Source organism: Lissotriton vulgaris, chromosome 4_1, assembly GCF_964263255.1.
Source record: "Lissotriton vulgaris chromosome 4_1, aLisVul1.2, whole genome shotgun sequence".
In the NCBI taxonomy this organism is placed as follows: Eukaryota; Metazoa; Chordata; class Amphibia; order Caudata; family Salamandridae; genus Lissotriton; species Lissotriton vulgaris.
In genome coordinates, this window is record NC_141691.1 from 1783864423 (window position 1) to 1783886445 (window position 22023).

Here is a 22023-nt window from a genome sequence, read left to right on the forward strand (position 1 = left end):
GGTTATAGTCCAGTTTTTTTAATGGACAGGAATACCGTGCCACAATTTCACAGTGATTACTTTTAAAAAATAAGGACTAAAACCAATGTAACTAATGCAGAATCCTGTAGCGCTGCATGCACTGTCTTTGTAATTTTAAAACTGTAATTTTAAAATATCCTTTGTTTCCTACCTTACAACCCCAACACTGATCACTTGTCTGCACTTCCTCCTGGGTCCACCACAGCAATTGCTGATTGAGTGGAGGGAGGAACTACACTTAATTCCCCTCACTCCTGCAAGTACACTCAGCTGAAGCCATCTTGGGAGGGAGACGGTCTAGTCTCAACCCAGAGCCACCAGCCTCACAGTATTAAACTGGGGGATGGCACCGTCGCGCAGCAGCTATGCTGTTAGCGGGTACCTAGGTACCAGATATGTTGTCAGGCCTCTTGCTCTGAAGGCTTTCAGTAACTTTGAAAAACGTGCCGCAATTTCACAGTGATTACTTTTTAAAAATAAGGAATCAAACTAATTTAACTAATGCCGAATCCTGTAGCGCTGCATACATTGCCCTTGTAATTTTAAAATTGTAATTTAAAAATATCCTTTTTTCCTACCTTACAAGACCAATCCTGCTCACTCTTCTGCACTTCCTGCTTGGTCCACCACATCAATTGCTGATTGAGTAGAGGGAGGAACAACGCTTAATACCCCTCACTTCTGCAAGTACACTCAGCGGAAGCCATCTTGGCATGGAGACGGTCTATTCTTCCCCCAGAACCACCAGCCTCACAAACTGCCAAACTGGGGGATGGCGCTGACGCGCAGAGGACACGCGCTATGGCCCCCCCCTGCTAGCTCGCCAAAGGCGCGCCAAAGGCAAGCCTGTCTGCGCCCGTCCGCATTCAGAACACTTCCAGTGCTAGAAATGCAGCCCTTTTTCCACCAGGTAAGCACCTCACAAGGGATGCCATTCTAGCCCTAAACAGGAACCCCAAAAACTAAAAACTTGCTGGATGTAGCAAATTGGAAGGGGGCAACCTGTTGCAAGAAATGTAAACAAACTCTCAGGCCTATACAGGATATAGCATCCGAAAACAGCACTAAACTGTCTTGCTTACGAAGTGGTCTGATAAATGCTCGATGAATGTGCAAGCATATCCAACATATCTACGACTTGATAAACAACAATTTCAACTGCCTTTTTGTAACCAAAACCCAGCTGAAGACCTGGTGCAGCCCAACATAGTCAGTGCCCTCCCCCCTGGTTACCTCATTCATAGATTAGATAGACCAGAACAATGTGGGGGTGGCCTGGCAATTATCTATCATAGCTCTCTGAAGTGCTCTGTATCACAATTACCAGACCTGAAAGGAGCAGAGGGCATTAATTTCTGCTTCCAACTAGAGGACTCCTTCGTTTTCGCAGGAGCGCTACTTTACTGCCCACTGGGGCCCTATAAGGCCTTTTTGGACAGTGTTAGAGACATTGTGAGCTCACCCACTCTTAGATTCTCCAACTTTACCCTGTTAGGAGATATTAATATCCACCTTGATACACCCAACAACCCAGGGGTTACAAACTTCAAGCAAATTATGGACACCCTCGGCCTAGAGCAGCGTATTTCTTCCGCTACTCACAACGCTGGCCACATGCTAGACAGTATTTGCTCCAACCTCAAAACCCTCACAGTCAAGGCCCCAGTTAACCTAACCTGGGCCTATCATATGCTGATTACCTTTGAAATCAGAGCCCAGTACATGCCAAACACCAAGGGGCGCACCGTGCCCTTTCAACAAGATAAGCCTAAGTGGAAGGAGATAACAGCTCACCCTGACTTACATCTAGCCGGGTTAGCTTGCAGACCAAACCTGTCAGGAGATCCAACATGAGACAACCAACTCTTCATGCAGTGGATATATACCCTGAGGGACCGTTTTTTATCTCCAGGTCCACAAAACAGCCGTCCACTAAAGAAAACCTCCACCCCATGGTACGCTCAAACCCTGAAAGAATTACAAACGCACTGTAGGATCCTAGAACGCAGATGGCGACTGAACTATGAGCAGCCTGAACTAAGCAAATTCAAAGTGGCTCTCAAAAACTACCACATCCAGATTAGAATAGCCAAAAAAGCCAACTAAACACAGGTGCCTAAAATGGCCAACTCAAATAAAAAAAACTATCTTTAAGATAGTGAACGCTTTTCCCAACGCAAAATCATTACAACAAGAGATTCCCCCCTCACAGTCTTTTTACGAAAGCATAGCAGACTATTTCGAACAGAAAGTTGTAACATTACAAGATTTCACTTCACCCCTCCGTCCCTCCACTAACAACGATACCGCCTTAGGCAAAGACAGACCAACTCTGCAGACATTTAAGCTGATTAGCCTTGACCAATTCCGTCAGGCGATTCTTGCTATTAAATCGGGCTACTCCTTTGACCCCTGTCGTCCCTCGGTCTTACACGCCATAATCGACACCGTAAACCCAATCATAAACAAAATAATTAATGCATCCCTGTCATCAGCAAAGATCCCCACAGATTGGAAGCTCGGAAACAGACAAGCCATTACAAAAGAAACAACTTGCAGACCCCTCTACCCTCACAAGTCTTCTACCTATTTCCCTACTCCCATGCCTTAGCAAGATTAGTGAAAAACTTGTTAACACCCAACTCACAACCTACCTGCAAGAAGCAAATATTCACACCCTAACCAATCTGGTTTCAGATCCCAGCACTCGACAAAATTAGCTCTTCTGTACACGTCTGAATCTCTCAAAGCTGCTCTTGATCAAGGAAAGAATGCAGTTCTGGTTTTATTAAATCTATTGGTCGCCTTCGACACGGTCTCACATGTCATCCTTGTAGACAGTCACGAATCCTACAGCATCTCCCACATAGCCCTTACCTGGCTTAAAGGGTTCTTGAAGAACGACGGACAAGTCATCACTCCTGGTCAATACAAATTAAAAGAAAAATCCCTGCTCTCTGGTATCCCTCAGGAGTCCATCCTTAGCCCGATGCTCTTTAATGCCTACATGGCACAGTTGATCAGTCTGATATTGTCCTTCAACATAGAGACCATCTCATATGCGGATGATATGCAGTTAATCCTGGTCGTGGGTAAAAACACCACACAGGCGGAAGAACATTTCTGCTTGTGTCTCACTGTGTCCTTCCAATGGATGAGAAACAATTATCTAAAGTGTAACTAGGAAAAGACGGAAATACTACCACTAGGACAAGGACACACTTTCTTTCCTAATATCTAGTGGCCTTCTGACACTCCCCCCTTCTCCAAACATAGTGAAAATGGTCAGAAATCTCGGAATCACATTTGATGCACGCTATCCTTCAAACAGCAACCTGCCATGTTCATCAACCCAGGTTTTCTTCACCATGTAGGGGCAGTTTCTATGTAGAAGCACTCCTGCCCCACGGGAATGCAAAGTGAACTCCGAATGCACAATCAATTGATACCCCAATCTGGTGAGGGCCTTACACGTATTACCAATCAGGTGGGTTTCCTGCAAGAGGGCTAGATCAGTAGCCTGTCTCTTTAAGTATTGGAGGACTATGTCTCGTTTCAATCTATCCCCCAACCCATTTACGTTTCAAGTCAGGAACTTAAGTTCTGATTTTGGTCCCATTGATAGTGGCACAAGAGTGAGTCATGTACATCAGTAACAGGGTACCCATCTCACCGAAAGTATGATAGTGATGTGGATCGTGAGTGTTCGTGCAACAGGCCAGACACTGGGTTGACAACAGAGTGTTAAACAAAATCGGAAAGGAGAAACAATCCCAAGACTTCATTGTGTGAGCATCAACCATCAGTGTATCTGATTCAATCATCAATCGCATCGTTATCTGAATATTGCCTTGCTGTGCTAAACTAAAACAACCAACTAATCTACAACCCCACACACCCAGAACTCCCCCCATTCCTCCCTGCCTCCCTGCATGACAGAATCTGGTGACCCCCTTCCCCAACAGTGCAGAGTGTCCGTTGCCCTCCCACCCATGCAATAAAGGAACCGTGGACTCAACCAGTCTCTCCCATCCCTACTAAACATATGTGAGGTTATAGGTCACAGGAACCCATTTGTATAGTGGAATATACTCATCGCAGTCCAGAAAATGTCTCCTCAGGTTCATAGTTCGATTATGTTCCATCTCAACTGGTGCGGGGTCATACCTAGCATCGATATATCAGATGGTCCATGTCGAATTCACACCTCGGGAACCCCGCCACCAGTGATACAGCCCTGTGTGAGTCTCCAGACAATTGTCAACAAGGTGAAGCTGGGTGCAGGCTTACTGTGTATATTAAGGGGTCTCCTCCCCCCACCTACCATCACAGACGTGTCTGGGCTGTTATTACTGGTGCACCATCAATACTCGTCATTCTTTCCCCTCCAGCTGTCCTTCCTCTCCTACCCTCGCCAGCCATCAAGCCACTCCATTGCCTCCCCGGGGTCCATGAAGAACCAGCTTTTACCCTGGGCTTCGACTCGTAGCTTCACGGGGAACAGCATGGCATATTTGATGTCCCTCTCCCTGAGAGCATTTTTAACTTCCAAAAAGGAATGTCTTTGTTTTCAGACTTTAGCAGTGAAATCAGGGAAAAAAGTGATAGTGCTGTTTTCAAATTTAGGAGGAGGGGCACCTCCAACCGTCTGGAGGACATGGTCACAGTCTCGAAAGTTGAGCACTCTCGTCAGTATGGGTCGTGGGGCGCCCCTGGTTTGGGCCTACCCCCTGGAATAGGATGGGCTCTCTCAATGGAGAAGTAGTTGGAAAGGCACTTAGCCTGCAGATGTTTGGTTCCAAGGTCTTCCACGAAGAGGTCGACCGCTGGCCCCTAGGATGCAAACGTTATTGCATCTCGACCTTCCTTCATATTCGTCAAGTTGAATCACCAATTACTCTGTCTTTTGTTGTAGTATAGAGACTTGATTTTAGTACTGGCTGCCCCACCTCATGTATCTTTTGCAGGGCAAACATGTCATTTTTTTGCTGGTGCACAGTTTGGTTGCCCTTGTGCGTTGCCATTTTCAGATTGCGGCAGTAGAGACCATGGCCAGTGGTACTCGCCACCACCTACCACAGTAATTACCATGTGGCCTGTTGGGTTCCCCCATCAAAGAATCACAGCCTCTCACAGGGTGAACTATTTGAGGGTTGAAGCGGAGGCCCAGATTATCAATACGCCTCTTTAAATCAGCAGCGAAAGGGCAGTGCCACCGGCCAGTTAGGGACACCAGCTCCAGCTATCAAACCTCACAGATGCAGACGCTGGCCCCCCTGAACTGCAGTAGTGCCCTGAAGGCCCGTTTTAGGTCCAGTGGCGTACGTCCAGGTAAGGCCCAGTGTCGTCCTCACACTCCAACAGCGCAGCGCAGGGCTCAGTCAATTACGTCGTCAGAGACTGGCGCCTTTTCACTCCTTCAGGCCACCTCGAGACAATCAGCAAACCAAGCGTAGCCCGTACATCAGGACAATCCCAATGTAGGGTATCAATCCACACGATGTGGCCAGGTGGCAGCACCCGGTGCAGTAGTTGTTATGTAGGGGCCTTTTGTGTGGGACCTGTCCAGCCCCGAGGTGTCATGCTAAGCGGGGTTTCAACCCGCACCATATGGCAAGGTGACAACCCCCAGTGTGTTAACCAGCAAGTATGCGTCTTACGCGTGAGGTCTGTCCCACTACAAGACGCCCATGCAGGCCGCAGGGCAGTAGGTCACAGCATACCAGCCGACCGCTTCCCAGGGCCCACAGGATGAGGCCTACTGACAGCGCTGCAAGCAGGCCTCCACGTCCACCGAGGGCAGCGCACTCGAGCTACAGCGCGATGCACCCACAGGTCACTGTCCCACACCCACCTTTTCAGATCCAGGTGCCAGATCTATGCGAGCCTGCGGACGGCGTGCAGCACCAGACCGCAGCAGCGCCGGTTGCTCTCTCTGCCACTGCTTTTCTACAGGGAGGGCGAAACACCTCCCAGTCACCTCTGGGAACACATAAACTGGAATAGAGCTCTCATGGCTGGATAGAGAACAGGATTAATGAGGGATAAGAGACAATGGTGCCGGAGCCGCGCTAGCAAGCGGCCATCTTCTCCTGCTGTTTGCCACGCCCCTGAACTCTTCATTTTGAAAGACACATTAAATGGTATTAATCGAGCTTGACCAAATGCAAACATGCAGTAAATTCCCACCCTCACATTAATAAAATTCATATGCAAAGTAAAACAAACACTAATAATCAATCTGAGTCACCCAGCTAACTTGTCAGGAATAAAGTCAAGATAATAGAGACTTATCTAAAAGAGGTGATATAGAATTTACCATCTTTGAAAATATGTTTACTCTGTGATGTCAGTCCTAGTGTGATAGCACTGCTAGCAGCAAAAGTGATTCTTGTGGCTGATGGCGTATTTGACAACATCGCATGGCCAAATAAATAAAACAAATAAACATTAGCAAATCTTAGTGCATCACTAAACATGTCAAGGTTATTTTTTAATCTACTCAGTCTAGTCAGGGCCGTTTTGTCCTCTACGGCCGACCTGAGCACATGTTCAGTAGCGCCAGGATACCCTGGGCGACAGTGCGCTTTACAAGTGACTGCACAATACAATACAATACAATACAATACAATACACTTGGAAGACACAGCTATACATATTTTCAAAATTTTAAAGTAGGTCATAGTACTGTTCTTGAGCAGAATTCCTGAAACATGATGCCACCAACATTTGGTCTGGTACTTACTTGTGCTTGTCACAATTTCCTCGCACCGTTCTCTTGGGACTTTTCTTTCACAGACCTATTTCTGTTGATTTTTCAAGCTTAAAAGTTAAAAGGATTGTAACCTCTTTTGTGTTGCCTTTTTGAATCCCTTGCTTACCAATTATGACTGTAGCCATTGCGGCTAATTGCCGCCCTGCTGTTACTCAACACTTATTTGTACATGGGGTCCCTGATTCGGGTACCCCTGTTGTTTGTGTGATTGAAGTGAACGCAGCGTACTGCTTTGAAGTCTTTTTTTCTTTGGTAACCTTTATGGCTGTCAACGTTAATTATATTATGTTTCATGCTTATACTGCGGCTGAAGTTCTGAATGCTTATCATCCTTATTCACTTCTTGAGGTTCCGGTTACCGTCTGGGAACCCAAGACTTGGTTTAATGGTGCCCTTCCCCATGTCCAGGGCTTCCTTCGTATGGGCCCCTTCAGTATTGATGAGGCCAGCTGGCCCACTCTTGCAGGCTTTCCATCTTTTTCAAATTTGGCTGCACTAAATTTGTCTGAAACACGTGCATTATCTGAACAAGTTGTTCATATGTATAGATGCCTAATACAGTTTATTTCTCATGCCTTTCTTGCTGGTCAGCAGAGGGTTGGTGCTCCTGCTCAGGCTCACAAGCAGCAGGTCTTGTAATCAGTCCAGTTATTGTGAATTCAGTTATGGGCAAATGCCCGCCTAATCGTGACAACATTCTGTTTTGGATTGCCAAGAAAATTTATCAACTTGATGCAGTGTTTCCCCTTATGGGTCCAAAGTACTTCCTGTCTGCTTGGGCTTATGTGGAAATCTTCTATGAAAATCTCAAATTAATCTAGGGGCATGAACATCTGTGAATAACTCCCAAGAACTTTCCTCAGGTCCATAGCCTTTCCAGTCTAACAGGTAGTACAATCGTCCCTTCCGTACTCCATCGTCTAACACTTGCTGTACCTCAAACTCTTCTCCCTGCTCAGTTTGAATTGGTTTTGGTGGTTTGTTCATCCGTAAATCATTTGACACCTTCTTTAGTAAAGAGACATGAAATACCGGATAAACTCGTAATCCTTTGGGAAACCTCAACTGATAGTTTAATGCACTTAATCTTTTCTCAATTAGGTAAGGCACTACAAATCTTGGCTGTAGTTTTCTAACTCCCTTAAGCCTGAGATTCTTGGTGTTCAGCCAAACCTTATCTCCTTCTTGCAACTCTGGTTCGCTTCTTCTCTTTTTGTCAGCATAAAATTTGTAACTCTCTTTGGCCTTAGTTAAATTTTCAGTGGCTAGTCTATGCACTTGTGTCATGTGTTCTACCAAATCAGTTACTGCCGGGACATCCACCTCCTGAAAACTCAAGGATTGGTGGGGATGTCTCCCCATGTTTTGGAAAAAGGGGGTGTAACCAGTGGATGCATTCTTTGCATTGCTATGTGCAAACTTCGCTGCCCACATGTAATCTGGCCAGTCCCTCTCTTGATGTGATAAACACAGCCTAAGGTACTGCTCTAATTCCTGGGTTATCCGCTCTGTTTAGCCATCTGTCTCTGGATGATAACTAGTGGCGTACCTAGTGTCTATGCTCAGTTTGTTTGTGAAAGCCTTCCAAAAATGGGATAAAAATTGGGAACCCCTGTCTGAAATTAAAACCCTTAGGGCCAGAAGTAGGTAAATGTAATTTACCGATTCTTAAATACCGAATTTTACCGATTCGGTATTCAAAAATCGGTAAATGAGATGTAGGGAAAAAAATCGGTATTTTTTACCGAAGCGGTAAAATTCGATATCGGACTTTCGGAAATTACCGATTCGGTATTTACCGAATCGGTATTTACCGAATGGGTATCTCCCATTCATTCCTATGGGCCAAAAGGCCCATAGAAATGCATTAGAAATACCGAATCGGTAAATACCGAATCGGTAAATACCGATTCGGTAATTTCCGAATCGGAAAGCAAGCAAAAGTGAAACTGAAGACAACAGCCAATCAGGTGCAACCACCCTCCCCCTTCCTACCAGGAAGTGACTACACAGGCAGCTGCAACTAATTAGAATGTTCTGGAGAGGCAGTTGGAGCAGAGAGAGTGGGAGCAGCAGCAGACGGAGTTTGTGCACTTTTAAAACTTACAAAGGGCAAGCAACAAGGACACAGAGCAGTCTGAAAGGAAAAGAAAGCTCAAATTCAGTAGCATGGAGCTACAGGTTCTTGTGGAGGAGGTGGTAAAGGTGCACCACAGACTTTTTGGAAGGCAGTCCCTGTCTGTGCCTGAATCTGCTAAGAGGAAGATTTGGCTTGAAATCCTTGAAAAAGTAAATGCAGTGGGAGTGACCCCCAGAGTAATTAAAGACTTAAAGAAGAGGTTTTATGATATAAGGAGCCTCACCAAAAAAAATAGCTGACCACCACAAACAAGCCTCGCAAACAGGTGGAGGAAAGAACACAGTACCCCCCCTCACTGACCTGGAGGAGATGGTGGCCACAACCTTGGAGCCAGAAAGCGTCCTTGGACTGGGAGAAGTGAACAGCTCGGCGAAAGCTGCAAGTAGAAAAGGTAAGATGCATGCACAGCAATCCCCCTCACACCCTCATCCATCCCTCACCCCTTGATTGCCTCAGTCCCAGTGTGTTAGTGCAAAGCAGTAGCAATGCATCATGGTACATGAAGTCATTTAATGAAAGACCATGTAATACTGCACAGTCACCACCAAGTTAGGCAAATGATTGCAGACAAGGGCAGGCAGCATGTAATAAGTGCAATTTCGAAAGTTTAATTGCAGTGGCAGTGAGACATTTGCACCTAGCTGATATGTGCTGATATGTGCTCGTATGTCCACAGGTCACACTTCAAGACAAGGCAGAGGACACGCCACCCAAGAGGGATGACAGTAATGAGCCAGGTCCCAGTGCATCACAGGACACAGGTGTACCGAGAGGGCAGCCACCTTCCCCAGCACCTGACAAACACAGAAGAACTGGAGGCATCCTCAAGACCATCACAGTCACCACTAGTGGTCACCTCGCCAGAAATGCCAGCATCACAGGATAGCCAAACACCTGCAGCACAACGTAGCAGGAGGCATGTCATGTACCCACTGATGGAAATGGAGACAGCTGCTGGTGAAATGGTGGGTCAAGATTCACAGAATTTGCCTGGAGGTGACATCTCTGCCACACTGCAGCCCAGCGCTGAGCCTGTACCTACTGCCAGTAGACGCCGCAGAGTTCCAGGAAGGAGTGTAGGTGCATGTGGGGAGGGGTCCAGTGTCTTCCAAGGCCTGGAGGGATCCATGGTCAGGATTCAGAGGATGCAGGGGAAGGGCATCATGTCCTGTCAAAGACAAATGCGTAACCTCAATATAAACATGCAGGACATTGGTCAGGGCATCAGGATCTGGTGGAAGATAACAAGAGCACGGCCACGGGGATACACAACATGACCCAAACCATGCAGCAACTGTGCACTAAACTGGATTCAGAAATGACATCAAGGCGCAGCGAGAAACAGCGTGCAGTGAGAACCGAGAAAGCCATTCACCGTCTGGCAACAGCCACATCCCTGCTATGTAGGTGCAGCATGACCAGTCAGGAAGTCCTGACTCAAAACAGTGATCAGCTGACGAGGGGCATAGCCGGAATGAGCGGCGCGCTAGAGGCTCCACTCAATGCACAAACAGCACAAACTGCAGCTATTGACGTGCTGGAGAGTGAAGCTAGCACCAGTAGGAGCAGCACGGCAAGCCACCCTGTTGTAGAGACCAGGAGGTTACAGGCCAAATGCCCAGTGATCAGAGTGAGCCACATACACCTGGCAGTGCAAAGCGTGGCCGCAGATGAACAGTTATTAGCATGGGCTACTGCCATTGGACAGGAAGGGTTATTTTGAAAGTTAGTGTTGCACATTTGTGCCATTTCAACCTGCGTAGTGACAATCTACAACTACGGTGGGTGCATTCTACACCTGTCTGTGTGTGTTTAATCACAGTGAGCATTGCAGTGAAATGCTCACTGGAGCATGGGCTACTGCCATTGGACAGGAAGTGTTATTTTGAAAGTTAGTGTTGCACATTTGTGCCATTTCAACCTGCGTAGTGACAATCTACAACTACGGTGGGTGCATTCTACACCTATCTGTGTGTGTTTAATCACTGTGAGCATTGCAGTGAAATGCTCACTGGTGCACTTTTGTTCTTTACCGTAACAAGATAGTTACTAGATTAAAAAGTAATTTTGTGCATTCAACATAGGTCTCAGTCTCATTACTTACTCAAAAATAGTTGCGTGTAATCTCCCCACGTCTGTATCTGCCATCACTTGGTGTTGACACTCCAGCAGGGTGTGTTTCAGGCACAGCAATGTCGTCGTCATGATCCTCATAGTCTGACAACTCCACCTCAGTTCCCTTCTTCACAGCAAGGTTGTGCAACATCGCACAGGCAGCAATGATCTTACAGCAGGTGATGGGGGTATATTGCCTTGCACCTCCACTCTTGTGCAAGCACCTAAATCTGCTTTTCCAGATCCCAAACATACGCTCAACAACATTTCTTGTGCTCTTGTGGGCCCGGTTATATCTCCTTTGGCTGGGTGTTGAGGGGTTGAGGTAAGGGGTGAGTATGAAGGAGTGGAGAGCATATGCGCTGTCTCCTGAAATGATATGGGAATAGATCACTCACATGCATACATGTACTTCTTGCAGCTATAGGCGTTATGGGTGTCACACACTGTGTCTTACCTAGCAGGTATCCTTCACCAAATTCCCCTGCAGTCAGCCGTGTTTGAATTATGTATGAGTCGTGGGTACTCCCAGGGAATTTTGCCACAAGATCAGTGATGTGGTACTTTGCATTGCAGATCACCTGCACATTGATGGTGTGCGTAGACTTCCTATTTCTGTATATATATTCGGTGGCAGCAGGGGGACAAATGGGAATGTGCGTGCCATCAATGCAGCCAATGATATTGGGGAATCGTGCCATCTGGTAAAAGTCAGATTTTGTTTGGACCAGTTCAGCATGGGTTTGCAGGAAATTATATGTAATGGTCCATCCTCTGTAACATGGCGTCAAGGAATTTGTGGAAAAACCTTGACAGGCTGCTCTGAGTTACAACACCTACCACAGCAACCACACTCTGGTAGCTACCAGACGCAAGCAGGTGTAGGCTGCACAGCACCTGGACGTGGGGAGGAATAGTGTTTGCACTTGGGGAAGTGTGCTCCAACAGTGGTTGGAGGTCCCTGATGAGGTCCAAGATGGTGTCTGAGTCCAACCTGTACCTCTGGAGTATCTCTGCCCCTGTGAGCATGAACATGGTGATCCTCTGTCTGTACACCTGCTCCTCTCTCTGCCATTCCCTCTCCCCTTCCTCCTGTAGCCATAGCCTTCTTGCAATGACATAAAATGCAGCCATTGTGCAAGAAGAATTGCATTTTGGGGCCATTTTTATTGGTTGCACCTGGTTACCACTTGATTCTAATCCATGGTAAATACCGACTCTTAAATACCGAATTTGAGGCAAATTCGGTATTTCAGTGCTTTCCTACATCTCATTCTTCATTTTTACCACTTCTTATTTACCGATTCGGTATTTTACTGATTCAGTAAATTTACCGATTCGGTATATTTTCCGATTCGGTAACTTACCGATTCGGTAATTTTTCAGATTCGGTATATTTACCGATTCGGTGATTTACCGATTTAGTAAATTTACCGATTCGGACCATTTTCGGACTCCTACATCCCGTTTCCTCTATACCGGTCGGTAACGGTCGAAAATACCAATTTTCGGCCGTTACCGACCGGTATTGGGCCACCTACATCTGGCCCCAAGTTTTCAATGAGCTCGAACTATGGCTTGACTAAAAGTGCAAGCAGGAGTTTTTGCTGTGGGCACGCCTTTGAAAGGCACAAAATGGGCCATCTTTGTTAAGTCATCCACACACACCAGTATCATATCAAACCCTTTACTCGAGGGCAAATCAACTATCAGATCTAATGTTACTGTATGCCATGGGTAAGGTGGGTTTCGCAAGGGTTGCAGTAACCCCTTGGGAGCCTGTCGCTCTGGTTTTCCCCTTGCGCAGATTTCACATGTGGTTACATATTTGCGTACATCTTTAATTCCTTCCATGCTCATGACGGAAAGGTTCCGTCATGAGCGTAAGTTGGCCTGTGCTTATGACGGAACCGTTCCGTCATGGTTCCATAGGCCCAATGGAACGTTCATCACCGCAGCAAAATTCGCGCAGCACAGAAGGGGTTAATCATGCCTGGCCACCAGAAAGATCGTTGCACCAATTCCTCTGTCTTAGCAATTTCCTTCTGTCATGCCAATATTCTGTTGTGACTTTCCTTCAAGGCCTTTTGCTGCATTTGTGGCGCGGGCAAATAAAAATTTCATCATGATACATTAACACTTCTCGAATTTCTATTCTTAAATCTTCTTCCAACCAATTCTCTATCTCTTCTGTGGTCATCAAATTCTGATCTCTCTGTTCCCGAAATTCTTGCAACACAACTCCAATCACCTTTTCAGCAGGTTTCAGCAGGTATGATCGTCGATAAGTAATAACAAAGTCATAGTCCGCGAAGTACAAAGACCAACGTAACTGTCTAGCCGTCTGAAGCTGAACTCAGACAAAATGGAGGTCTTCATCCTCGGACCCACTCCCTCATCCTGGGACGACTCCTGGTGGCCTACCACACTGGGAACAGCACCGACACCCACCGACCATGCACGCAACCTTGGATTCATCCTCGACTCCTCCCTCTCCATGTCTAAACAGGTCAACGCTGTCTCCTCCTCCTGCTACAACACCCTCCGCATGCTCCGCAGGATCTACAAGTGGATCCCGACCAAAACAAGAAGAACGGTGACACAGGCCCTCGTCAGCAGCAGACTGGACAACGGGAACACGCTGTACGCAGGAATCCCAGCCAAACTCCTAAGACGACTACAACGCATCCAAAATGCCTCTGCCCGATTGATCGTCAACGCCCCCCGCCGCAGCCACATCACACCCCTCCTGAGAGACCTACATTGGCTCCCCATAGACAAGAGGATCACCTTCAAGCTCCTCACCCACGCATACAAAGGACTCCACAACGCCGGACCAGCCTACCTGAACAGCAGACTCAAACTCCACGCCCGACCCGCCAGCTCCGCTCCGCCAGCCTCGCCGCTGTCCCCGCATCCAACAAATGACCTTCGGCGGCAGATCCTTCTCCTAACTCACCGCCAAGACCTGGAACAACCTCCCTACCCACCTACAGCAGACCCAAGACCTACTCGCCTTCAGAAGACTCCTCAAGACCTGACCGAGCAGTAGCGCCCCCCCCCCTCCCCTCAGCGCCTTGAGATCCTCACAGGTAAGTAGCGAGCTTTAAAAGTACTCTGATTGATTGATTTATTAATGTTCTGGCTGACTTCAGAAATTTCAAATTTCTATGATTAGTATATACCGTGACCACATGTCTAGCACCATTCAAATAGTGTCTCCACTCCTTGAAGGCATCCTTGATGGCCAGTAACTCTTTTTCGGTTATGGTATAGTTAACTTCTGTTGTAGTCAGTTTCCTTGAACACAAGGCAACTGGATGTAGCTGACCCGTAGCCTTATGTCTTTGGGACAACACTCCTCCCAATGCCAAATTGGAAGCATCTGTCTCTACATAGAAAGCTTCAGATGGATCAGGATGTAGTGATATTGGGGCTGACGTGAAATCTTTTTTTAGTTGGGTAAATGCTTCCTCAGGTTCCTTGGTCCATTCGAATCTGACACCTTTCTTAATTAATCTGGAAAATGGAATTAACTTCTGGGAGAAGTTTTGAATAAATGCTTGGTTCTGAAAGCTGTCTTCCATTCATCTCCTTCTCGTATTCTGACCAGATGGTATGCCCCTCTCAAATCCAACTTAGTATAGACCTTTGCATCTTTTAATTGATCCAGTAATACAGATATCAAAAGCAAAGGGTATCGATTCTTAATAGTAATCCGATCGATTTCTCTATAGTCTATGCAAGATCTTAAATTCTCCGGTTTTCTTTGGAATAAAAAAAAGTGGAGAAGAGACCGGGGACTGGGGCGGTCTTATGAATCTATTTTCAAGGTACCTTGGTATGCATTTCTTCAGGTATTCATCTTCCTTCGGTCATGGCATAAATCCTGCTACATGGGAGATTTGATCCTGGTTCCAGATCGATTTTACAATCAAACTCCCTATGTGGGGGAAGCCTTTCTGCTTCCACCTCACTAAATACATCTTGAAACTCAGTGTACACTTCAGGTAGGCTGGTGGTATTTATTCAGACCGTCCAGGATATCGCGATTTCGCGGTTTGCCGGGAAATCAGCACTTTTGTAAAAATGCCACGATTTTTACAAAAGTGCCCGCGAAATCGGCACTTTTGTAGAAATCGTGTGGCATTTTTACAAAAGGCCTATATCCTGGGGGTCTGTCTATCGCGTGCTTACGGATCTGTTCAATTGACGCCTTATCAGGAGCGTCTTACGTAAACACCCACGTCAGGCCAGCCACCGCCATGCTCCACTGAATGCCAAGGGTTGTTTTAGTTCTTAGTACCCTTTTGGTGTCAGAGCGCTGGAGAGGCCAGATACCTGGAATGGGGCTGAGGGAACTGGGAAGCCCAGGTGACGCCGCAAGAGATAGTGGCCAGTTCAAAGGAAGTCTGCAAGAAGTCAGACCCGAGGGGCCACAAGCACGGCCTTAAGAAAAGGTCAGCGCGGGGTCAAGAGGTGTCCAGAGATAGCTACACAGCACATACATAAATAACTGTGTATGCAGGGAAAGTATAAACAATGGTAAACTCTGCACAAGGAGTCAAAGGAGGGGAACGGCCGGCACCAACGCCACACGATTGGCACGCAGAGAAAGGCAAGAGTCTCAATTGTAATAAAGATAAATATTTAATAAACCACCTTGCTGTTGCCCGAAAATGATGTTGGCTTCTGACTGCATTTGATTTTGTTTTGTTTTGTTATTATTGCAGAGGCTGGACCTTGCGCCACTCAATGCTAACATCATTGTCCATCAGTCATACAATGTACTCCGAAGTGCTGTGTATGGCTGCATACAATTACAAAATGAGTAAATACTTGCAGATGGCTCTGTGAATACCAATAGCAGCAGTGACATGGCAAAGGTGCCAGGGGCCCTAATGCAAGCAAGATAAATGCCCCCCTACATCCTCTGGTTAGGTAGTAAAAAACATTTATAAAGGGGTGCAGTGGGCTCTCTCACCCCTGGGCGCAGGTGCAACCGCACCTGCTGCACTATTGATGACTGCTCCGCTAAATGGGAGGCCATACTGAGCCCAGAATTTCACATATTTACTGGCTTAAATTAAATTAAAAGAAGCAGCCAGAGCCTCATAACAGTAAACATTACTATAGGAGGAAGCCAGTAAGGCAGGGGAGCACAGAAGTAAGGGCCTTATTGCGATGATAGGGAGAAGGACACCATGGCAGGAAAGGAACCGTCCAACCTTAGGTCGGCGGTTCCGATGTCCCAATTTGGATGTGACCGCCCTTAGGGCGATCAGAAAAATCAATTTTTTAATTAAATCTTACGCAGCAGGAGGTAAAGGCCAGAAGCCCAGGTTCCATTGAAAAATTGATATTTTCAAAAATCCCTGCACTCAAAATGCCATCGACCCACTTAACTCCTTATTTCACTACATAAAATTATTAAAAGGAGTTTAGTGGTTTTTTTTTTAGTGTTTTTCACTCAATAGAGCACTTTCTTTTATTCTTGCATCTCTAAACAATGCGGGCTGGCCTGAGGCATTTCTGAGCACTCCATGCCAGCTCCGGCCACAACTATGCTATTTCACACCCTGTCCGGCTCCGGGGGAGCGGGCTTGGGACCCAGCGCCGTGCTATTAACACAAGCCGTAATGTCTCCTATATATATATTTTTCTTACTGCACAGCCATTCATCCTTGCATATTGAGGGATTCACAGCCAAGTCAAAGACTCACTCGCCATCCCTGCAGCATGCGCTTAAACCCCACTTAGATATCTGCCTCTCCTTGCCTCTACTGTGGTTTTGCCCCACTGGATCGTCGCTGGCGCTATGAGCCGCTTCCTCCTCCCACGCTGTATGAGGGGGGGGCTGTGTGTCATGGCCGCGTCTCTGGACCCTGCTTCGCTGGTCCCCTCAGCCTTGGCCTTCGATCTCCGGCGGAGGTTCTCTGGTCAGGGGTCACTCCGTACTTCCTCCGTCTTTGTCTCCCGGATGCTGTGATGCCCACTCTTGATGCCAGACGTTGGTTGCGAGCCCGGCTGCTCAGCCGGGTTTGCCACTCCGCAGATTCCATTGTTCGCCGGCCTGGAGGAGTGCTCTTAGGTGCCTTCACCCCGGGAGACAACACCATATCAGCACCAGTGATATGGTGCTGATATGGTGCTCGTCGGGCGCTCCTCTGGCTCCGCATGCTTCGCCATCTCCGCCCCCGGCTGGGCCTCGCTGCAGCACTTCTCTCCTGCCACTTGTACCCCTCGTGGAGCTTGGGGAGAAATCCTACCACCCACTATACAGCGCCATGAGTCGAGGATGACCCCCAGGTTGCGTGCGTGGTCGGTGGGTGTTGGAGCTGTTCCCAGTGCGGTCGGCTACCAGGAGATGTCCCAGGCCGACGGGGTGGATCCAAGGATGAGGACCTCCGTCTTGTCCGAGTTCAGCTTCAGTCGACTGTTCCTCATCCATTCGGCGACGGCCTTCATTCCTTCGTGTAGGTTGGTTTGGCGGTGTGGGGGTCCTTGGCAAAGGAGAGGATCAGCTGGGTGTCATCGACGTAGGAGAGGATGTTGAGGTTGTGCAGTCAGGCGACGTGGGCGAGTGGTGCCATGTAGATGTTAAACAGCGTAGGGCTGATGAATGAGCCCTAGGGTGTGCCGCAGATGATCTTGGTGGCTTCGGAGCGGAAGGCGGACGGAGAGGAAGTCTTGCTTTTTGAGGGAAACAAAGTGTCTACATTGTAAATAAACCAAATATACATAGCTTCATGTTGTTAAATAACTAAAAAAAACTAAGACATCTGTGTTTGTTGTAGGAAAAATGGCCAAATAAAACACCGCAAAATTGACGCTAAATTTCCATATTTGTGCCGCTAAATTTCCATTTTTGTGCGGCTAAATTTGCTAATCCATGCCGCTATATTCTGGGGGGTCTGTTTATTACACAAATTGTAGTCTCTCTTTTTCTTAAATGAAATGCTGGAGTTTTCTCAGAGTCTCTTTTATATTCCTTATGACAGTTCTCCTTACAATATTCTGAGTTCATAGTTATGGACCGAGCTCCCCAATCGATTGTAGGATTATGTTCTGTTAGCCATGACAACCCCAGTATCAATTGAAACTATGGGGCATCTATGAGATTGAACTGCATGGTTTCCAGATGTCCTTCTTCTGACTCTAACTCCACTGGTTTGGTATGACTCACTGTGAGTCCCGATGAAAGATTGGTACCGTCTACTGCTCGGACAGCTTCACTCTTTTCCTTCTTGATTGCCCACAATCCAATCTTCTCAGCGAACTTTAGATTACAAAAATTTCCCGTAGCCCCTGAGTGTACCATTACTGTGACTTGTTTCAAAGTTTTCTTCCTGAACCGTAAGATCATCATCATAAACCAAATGTGGAGCTGCAGACTGCAAGGTATTTGCCAAGGTATGTGAATCTGGAACTGTTTTAGATTCTGTAACCACCAGTCCAACTCCACGTACTGGTAATGCAAGGCAATTTCCGACGGTGTTTGCTTTGGTTTTTTAAGACAATTTCGAACAAAATGTCCATTACCTCCACAATAGAGGCATTGTTTGTTAACTCTCCGTATTTCCTTTTCTTCCTAAGAGAGGGGTCCCCGAATGGTTCCGATTTCCATGGGTTCTCCCCCTGGGCCTGAGTCATTTTCCTTGTTGCCTTCTAGTCTTGCTTGATCAAATCTGGCCACACTTGGACGAAAATCTCGCTTTCTCTCTCCTCTTCTTTCACTTTGGCGAAAGTCGATTTCTAAAACCAGATCGGTTAAGGCCAAAATCTCCATGGGTCTATTAGGCACTTGCGCCAAGGCATCCTTCAATTCATCTTTTAAGCCTCGATAGAACACTGCTGCTCGTTTGTTCTCTGGCCTTTCAGTTTCTACAACCGACTTATTAAATGAGGCCAAAAAAAAGCAACCAAATCTTGACTGCCTTGTTTTATTTCCAATAACTCATTGTCTGTTGCTTCAGAGACTCTTCGTCTGTCAAATTTTTGAAGAAATTATTTTTTTAATTCATCTAGATCATACAAGATAGGATCATTTCTGGTCACTATTGGCATAGACCAAGACGCAGCGTCTTCGCTTAAGTATGACAAGATAAACGCCACTCGAGACTGCGCATCGGGGAAAACTGCCGGACGGCACATAAAGTGTACATTTTACTGTGATAAAAATACTTGAGCTTTCTGAGGATCTCCATTGAATCGTTCAGGTGGTGCCAAAGGGATAACTGGGGACAAGGAATGAATAACTTGGGTTGTGATCTTTGGTTGGGAAACTGATGCATCACTAGGGTTTCCTTCTGGGAAAGCCGAATATTTTAAACTAGCACTAGACGCTAGGTTACTTACTTTTAGGGTCAAATCAGTAGTCTCTTTTCTTAACTCCCTATTCTCTTCTCTGAAAGAAATGAACTCCCTTTGGATTCCTTCTAAAATTTCCCGTAACTTCTTTAAATCCAGACCTTCTGCCAATCTGCTCAGGTTCTAAACAATACGTGGACACTTCACATTGTCAGAGTTGATGCTCTTCTTCGGAATGCACAGGAGCAGAAGGTCGCAAGTTCCCAATGCCTCACCAAGACCTCTCAGCAACATACATTGATAGCACGAATGCCAAGGAGGCCTCAGGGGAGAAAGGGGATGGGATAGAGAAGATACTGTCACACTGCTTCTGATTCTTTCTTCAGCTTCAGACGTCATTTTTTTCTTGTCTTCTTATGCTAGACTGGCTTGTATTCAACTGTAAAATAATGTATTCATTAATACATTAATAACCTTTTTCTTTATTCTATATTATTGCGACCCTTTATTTACCTACCTAGTCTTGCTGTGACCTGTGCTTCTCTTCTATTTTTGGTTGTTAGCTTCTTAGTGCTGTAAACTAAAGGTATAGGTTTATTAGTCCTTATTGTATGTGTTTCTTCCTAATCCAATCTTTCTCTTTAATGTATTTCAGGTTTTCTCACCTTCTTACTGCACTGCAGCTGTATCAAGTGGATTCTGGTATGGTAAATATTCCTTATTTTCATTTAACTCTCTTGCTTCACCTAAACCTTTCTCTCTTGTCTCCTTTTCTCACTATTAAATCTTGTCAATTAACTATATATATACATATACGGGTACTATCTTAAGAACAGGAAATAGACCACCAGAAGAAGCTTCAAAAATAACTGCGGGTTGTGACAATGGGAATATAGGAAAATCGGAAAATACTCTCACTAGTAAATCAGAAAAATTTGTAGATATAGTTCCCGATACCCTAGTAACAACAGACCAGCTGAAAACAATTATAAATCGCCTGAAAAAAGAGGGGGCAGCGGGTCCCAACGGGCTTCCAAACTCCATCTTTAAACACTCACCTGAATTCTGGGCAGAATATTTAACACCACTTTTTAACGCAATTTACAACCAACAAAAACTGCCCAGATCCTGGAACGGGAGCATAATTCACCCCATCTTCAAACAAGGTGATCACAATGAGCCTGGGAACTATAGGCTGATTTCACTGACGGATGTGGAGGCAAAACTATATGGGTCATGCTTACTATCTCAACTTCAAGACTGGATGGAAACCACAAATATAATACCAATGTTCCAAACGGGTTTCCGGCCTAGAACCGGTACACTAACCAACCTGACAACCCTGTCTCTGTTGAAAGAAAAAGCAGAAAAAAGGAAGACAAGACTGTACGCTTGTTTTATGGACCTGCGAGCAGCCTTTGACAGGGTGAACAGAACCAGGCTGTGGGAAAAATTGAGATCATGGGGCCTCCCGAAGAAACTACTGGATGCAATTATAAGCTTGTATAGTAACACCTGGGCTCGAGTTAAATTGGGAGACGGTTGCAGCGTGACGGCCGAAATTACAACACAACAGGGCCTGAAACAAGGCTGTGTACTGGCGCCAAGTTTATTCAACCTATATATGGCAGACATCGTCAGTCACGTGGAGGTCGGGAAAGGTCATCCTCCCTATCTGTCAAAAATCCCAATCTCCTTCCTACAATATGCGGATGACATTGTCGTTCTGAGTCAAACGCCAATAGGCCTGCAAAGGATGATTAACAACTTGGTAACTTATTTGGAACACAAATGCTTGGAACTAAATAAAGACAAAACCAAAGTGGTCCGCATTGTGGGTCCAAAACAGAAAGCATTCAAATGGTTCGCAAATAGTACCCCAATAAAGGAGGAAACATCATATAAGTACCTAGGTCTGAAACTGGGGCGAGGCCAAACAAATAAAGAACACAAAACAGATTTAAAAGCAAAAACACAGTCCTTGATCTATGCATACCGACATTTGCAAAAAAAACTAAGCTGCCCAAACTACAGACATCTGCTGGAAGTGATGAAAACACAATCCCTACCCACCTTGTCATATGCATTGGTCACCTGGTGTGGTAAGGAAGCGGGGCTGTTAAATATTTTACAAACAAAGATATATAAAGCCACCCTAAACCTCCCTAAATCGGCAGCCCTGGCGCAGATTCGTCTAGAATTTGGCCTTTTGAACCAGAAGTTTCGCAGTATGGGAACCTTTGTGAAACTCTGCCACAAATTACGAACGTCAGAAAAAGGCTCACTGGATAACCTGTGTTGGGAAGAAATCGCCACTCAGCAGAAACAACACGTGCCAAATAGTTGGTGAGATTTTTTGTCCCAATCCCTGACCCGTATAGGAATTGAAGAAACCTGGGCCTCAATGCACGATAGAAATACCTTTGACAAAATCACAAACAATGCTGTCAAATGGGAATCCTATCTGGAAGATAAAACAAGTATAGCAAAACGACTACACGGGTGGACCGTGATAAATTCATACTCCGGGATAAAGCCACAGACGTATCTGGAAAGTCATTTCAATAGGTTCCTAAAACAAAGATATATAAACCATCGATTAGGCCTACAGTTTTCAAAGGACTTGTTACCATCCTGGCATAATTGGTACCTTGACTCTCAC